The sequence below is a fragment of the Lactuca saligna genome, chromosome 2 (genome assembly GCF_052625555.1).
Source record: "Lactuca saligna cultivar CGN05327 chromosome 2, ASM5262555v1, whole genome shotgun sequence".
Taxonomy (NCBI): domain Eukaryota; kingdom Viridiplantae; phylum Streptophyta; class Magnoliopsida; order Asterales; family Asteraceae; genus Lactuca; species Lactuca saligna.
In genome coordinates, this window is record NC_136418.1 from 90,944,196 (window position 1) to 90,950,195 (window position 6,000).

Consider the following 6,000-nt stretch of genomic DNA (forward strand, 5'->3'; position numbering starts at 1 on the left):
AATCTAAGTCCTATGACTAATTTAAGTAAACAAAGGACAAATACATTTAATGTATAAAGACAAAATACATATTTTAGAACATTACACATTCCGGACACAAAGTCTACTCCTGAATACCTTCACTCTCTTTCTTCACATTACCAACTTAACATCAGGTCTGGACACAAACATATTCCAGAGAAGACTTAACTTCAGAACTACAACAGACTTCAGAATTGACAAAAGGATTTAGGATTGCTAAAGGTTCACTTTCAGGTTCCAACACTTGTGCTCAGCAAGAAGTTTCGGGATGCTTCGGGGACCTTGGATTCCTCACTTAAGGTACAGATTGCAGATGACCGCACTGTGAGTGTTTCAAGGGTATTTCAGAGGAGCATTCTGAATGTCTTTGGGGAGAGGTTTTATATCGATTTGGTTCTAATTCCTTTTCAGGGGTGGAAGGTGATCATCAGGATGGATAGGTTGGGGCCCAATGCGGCCATGATAGACTGCGAGCATCAGCTGGTGAGATTTCGAACCCCAATTAGGGAGAATTGGTTATTCATGGAGAGAGAGCCTTGTGTGGGCCAACTCTCTGTTCGGCTACGAGGGCTAGGAGGCTTCTTTAGCAGGGTTTTTCAAGGTTCTTGGCTTAAATTTTAGACATGAGGATTGAGGCTATGCCAGAGTTGAGCAATCTTTCGATTGTGCAAGATTTTCCTAACGTATTTCTTAAGGAGTTGCCTGGGGTGTCTCTAGAGAGGAAAGTGGGGTTTCGTATTGATTTAGTGCCTGGTGCGGCTCCGATAGGCATGTCATCATATCGTCTAGCTCCGTCTGAGATGCAGGAGTTGTCTACGCAGCTTTAGGAGCTGCTAGACTGAAGATTTATTTATCCGAGTAGTTCCTTGTGGGGAGCACCATTCCTATTCGTAAAAAAGAAGGACGGGTTATACAGGATGTGTATTGATTATCAGGAGTTGAACAAGCTAATTGTGAAGAACCTTTATCTGCTTCTGAGAATTGATGATTTGTTCGACCAACTTCAGGGTGCATCTTGGTTTTCCATGATTGATCTTCGGTCTTGGTATCACCATATGTGGATTAGGGACAAGGATATACCAAAGACAGAATTCAGAACTCGTTATGGTCATTATTAGTTTGTGGTGATGTCATTTGAGCTCACCAATGCTCCAGAGGCATTCATGGATCTCATGAACCGGGTTTGTAGACCGATGTTGGATTGGTCTATGATTGTCTTCATTGATGATATTTTTGACTATTGTAAGACCAAGGAGCAACACAAGCAACCTTTAAGGGAGGTGTTAGAGACCTTGAGGATGGAGAGTTTATATGACAAATTCTACAAATGTGATTTTTGGTTGCCTGAAGTACAATTTTTGGGGCACATCATCAATTAAGAGGGTATTTTTGTTGATCCAGCCAAAATTGAGGTGGTGATCCATTGGGAGGTTCCAAAAAAGAACATCCGAGATTTAGAGTTTCTTTGGTCTTGTAGGGTACTATCGAAGATTTATTCAGGATTTCTCCAAGATCGTCGTACCTTTGACCCGGTTGACCAAGAAAAGTGTGACCTTTCGGTGGGGTCCAGATCAATAGTTGGCATTCGAGACCTTGAGGCAGAAATTATGTGAGGCATCGATTCTAGCCTTGCTTGAGGGATTGGATGACTTTGTAGTGTATTATGATGCATTTATTTTAGGATTGGGAGCAGTTATGATGCAGAGGGGGCATGTGATTGCTTATGCTTTGAGACAGTTGAAGCCTCATGAGGTGAATTACCGCACTCATGACTTGGAATTGGGGGTGGTGGTGTTTGTCCTCAAGATTTGGAGACATTATTTGTATGGGGTCTGATGCACCAGTTTTAGTGATCACAAAAGTTTGAAGTATTTGATGGATCAACAGAATCTGAATATGTGATAGAGGGGATGGCTCGATGTAGTAAAGGATTATGACTGTGAGATCTTGTACCATCTCGGGAAAGCCAATGTGGTAGCCGATGCTTTGAGCCATAAGATGGCAAGTACCCCAATACGAGATGTTTGCTTGAGGATGACCATGATTTCACCTTTATTGGATATGTTTAAAGAGGCACAAGTGGAGGGTTTATAAAGGGAGAACTAGAAGATCAAGCGGATTCAGGGGGAAATTCTGTTGTTTGTTCGAGATGGTCAAGGATTATTGACTAAGTGTGGTAGAGTTTGGGTTCCAGCGTCCGGGAGTGTGAGGTAAAGAATCTTGGAGGAGGCACATAAGTCCAAATTTTCTATCCATCCGGAGGCCACAAAGATATATCGAGACCTAGGATTTAATTATCGATGGCCCTGCATGAAGCTGGAGGTTGCGTGGTTTGTCGAGCGGTGCTTGACTTGCAAGAAAGTCAAGGATGAACATCAAAGGCCTCATTGCAAGATGCAACTTCTACCTATTCCCAAGTGGAAATGGAAAGAGATTTCTATGGATTTTATCACGAAGTTAACTAGGACGGCACAGGTATGGATTCTATTTGGGTTATTGTGGATAGGTTGACCAAGAGTGCTATATGGTCAGAGGTGTAGGACTCAGTTTGCTGGGGGGAGGTTGGGCATCGAGTTATGGGAAATACCGAAGTGGTGCTTAAGACGAACGAGTTGATTCAGCAGGTTCGCGACCGACTTCAGACAACACAGAGCAAACAGACGAGCTATGTAGATTGGTGCATATCGGACATAGAGTTTCATGTCGGGGACATGGTGCTCTTGAAGGTGTCACCCTAGAAGGGTGTTATCTGATTCATGAGGTGGGGCAAGTTGGGCCCATGTATATTGTCCTGTTTCGGATTATCGCCCAGGTGGGCAAGGTTGCGTATCAGTTGGACTTGCCTGAGGAGCTTAGGCAGATCCACAATACATTTCACATTTCGCAGTTGCAAAAGTGTGTGGCTGACGAGTCGATGGTTGTATCGCTAGATGATATTCAGATTGATGAGAGCCTGAATTATGTGGAAAAGCCCATTGTGATTCTGGACAGAGAAACTAAAGCCCCTCGGAACAAGGAAGCAAAGTTATTCAAGGTGCAATGGCAGCATCGAAGAGGCTCTGAATGGACCTAGGAGCCGGAGGACGAGATGAGGAAGCATTATCCGGATCTTTTTGCATCAGCAGACTTCGAGGACGAAGTCTAGTTCAAGTGGGGGAGACTTGTAATGCTTGGTTCATGTATAAATGATTTCTTAAATATTTGAAATTATTGTTGGAACTTGACGAGTGGGGGAGCTCCAACTCGTCATGTTGAGAAGGATTGTGGTTGTCGGTTTTAATGATCCAATTCAGTGAGTCGGGGTGTCCCAACTCGATGAGTTAGCCGCTGTGAGGAAAACCTTAATTTTATGGTTTTGCACCCTATTTGAAGACCTTAAACCCCCTTGGCTGGCCTCCTTAGCAGCCTCACTTTGTCCAAAAACCCTAAGTTTGTTTATCCTTGTAAGATTGAGTATGTGTGAGTTCTAGTGTGCTTGGAGATTTGATTTTGATGATTCTATGGAAGGATCTTAGAAGTTGGAAGCATCTAGCTTGGAAGAAGGATTTTAGATCTAGAAAATCTTCATCAATAATAGTCTTCTTGAGGTATAAAGTCGACATCTTGTCATGTATTCGTCTTGATCTCTTTGTTTGAAGTTTTAGCATGATTTTGGGATTTTGGTTGGGTTGTCCAAGATGTTGAGGTTTCTAGGGGTTATTAACCTAGATTTGACCCCTTTATGACCCCTTTTGACTTAGATTTTCAAACTTTATTAGTTTCTAGGTTCCATTCATGCAATAATCCCTTATTAAGCTCTAGAGTGTATTTCTAGCTTGTTTGGACGTAAAGTTGGAAACTTTACCTGATTATCCAACCTTTGGACTCTAGATCTGTGTTTTGGGACTATATTAGGAGAGTTCAAGGGCTTAATAGATTAAGACTCACTCTAATGAACCAAGAAAATTTAGATTTTACTCAATATGGACGGTTTTTAAGGGAAAAGTTGGAAACTTTACCCTTCTAGACATCATTTTGAAAGAGATATGAGATTTGGTATCTTTGGATTTGTTGGAATCAACTTAATGCATTAAAAGGTTGGATTTCTGGCCAACTCGATGAGTTTATTAGTGAACTCGATGAGTTGATGGGATTTTTTCCGATCTGTTCGGATAATGGAGGAGCTCAACGAGTTGAGGGACAACTCTGCGAGTTGAGTTAACTCAGGCCATTTACTTTGACCTTTGACCTTAGTCTTTGACAAGTTTAACCTTTAAGGGGGTTTGGGGCATTTTGAGTTGTATTGAAGAGATTTTTTCTGAGTATAGGGTTGTGTAAAGCGGATATTGAGTCCTAACCTAGTCATCTTCTGTGCAGTATTGAGGTGAGTCTTCTCACCACACTCATGGCTCGAAGGCACCAAGGTGACCCATTAATTGATATGAGAAGATTAGTATTGGAATGTGGAATAGTTGGGTATTTGATTTATGTATGGTTTTATGTTAAGACCATGGGTGGAGCCCATGACACTTAGCAAGACCATGGGAGGAGGCCATGGCATGAGAATATAAGACCATTGGGTAGCCCATGAGATTCCATTGAAAACCATGGAGGCAGTCCATGGAAAACTTTTATGTATATGTATGAGCATGAAACTGTGTAATTATATTATTTGGGTGATTGGGAAACTCACTAAGCTTGTGCTTACAATTTTATTGAATGTTTCATGTACTTCTATTGATAAGGGCAAGGGACCGGCTTGATGACGTGGCGTGCATTCTCCAGTTTTTTTCTGAAGAATCAAAGAATCGAGTATGTAACAAATCAGAGTAAATAAGAATGGAAGATTGAACACCGGATGTAAATATAATCTTGTTTCAACTTTATTACGCTTTCATGTGTTTACAGAGTACAAAGACAAGTTTTGTAAAACTCTCTCTTTTCTAACTCAAGTAGATGTCCCTATTTATAGGAAACAGAAAGTGTACAAAAAATACTAAGGCATTAACATTAATCTTTGAATAAAAGCACCTTAGTAAATATATTACAAAACATACGAAGGGGAATATAATAGACTTCGACTAATTACAACATACATTGACTCTTACAATCACCCCCTTTGTAATAATAGTTGAATTCCTTAATTTGTGAGAAGCTGAATGAAATACAACATCACCCTTTGTATCTCTGTCTACCAAGATATGATCTTCTTAAGCTCCTTATTATCACCTTCGTTGTTCTTCTCGCAATGATTCACACGAACAATTAAGTTCGTATATTGAGATTTCAAATACCTCTCCACTTTGCTTTCTTGGAAAAAAAACGTTTTGCTTTTCCAGCTTTGTCTTTTCCTGCGAAGACCATCCCAAATGGCTTCAAACAAATCTCTCTGTCTGCATACTTATTCAGCTCATTTTGTGTCTTCGTAGGAGCCATTGAAGCTTTTATTTCCAAACCCTTAGCAGTTGCTAATTCAACAGCAGTTAGTGCCAAGCACTCATAATAATTTTTCAATGAAAATCTTGATGTGAGCAACCCCAAGCTTGAATTCATCAGGTTCAGTATTTTGAAGATACGAAAAAGATTTATCCTTCGGAATCAATGCAACTTGTATAAGATCATACAAGTTCATTAATGGAAAATATGTAATGGTAAAATCACAAATATTTCTGTTTGCCCTGGCCACAATATACTTAACATTTTGGACTGTGTTTTCAAATACCACATCCTTCTTTATAATGATCACCTTTTTAATCTTCACCAATGACCAGACTTCCTCAGCAGATTTGGCAAGAACAACATGAAATCGAATCTTCATGTGTGTACCTTCATTTTTTATTTTCAAATTTCCTTATGATTTGAATTGAGGAATGATAAACATCGTCTCATTCACCGGATAGTCTTGTTGGCCTGCATCAGTATTCATTACAATGTAGCTCTGCTTTGGTTTCTTTTTGAATGAATACATATTATTGAATGCAACCTTGGCTTCAATTGTTT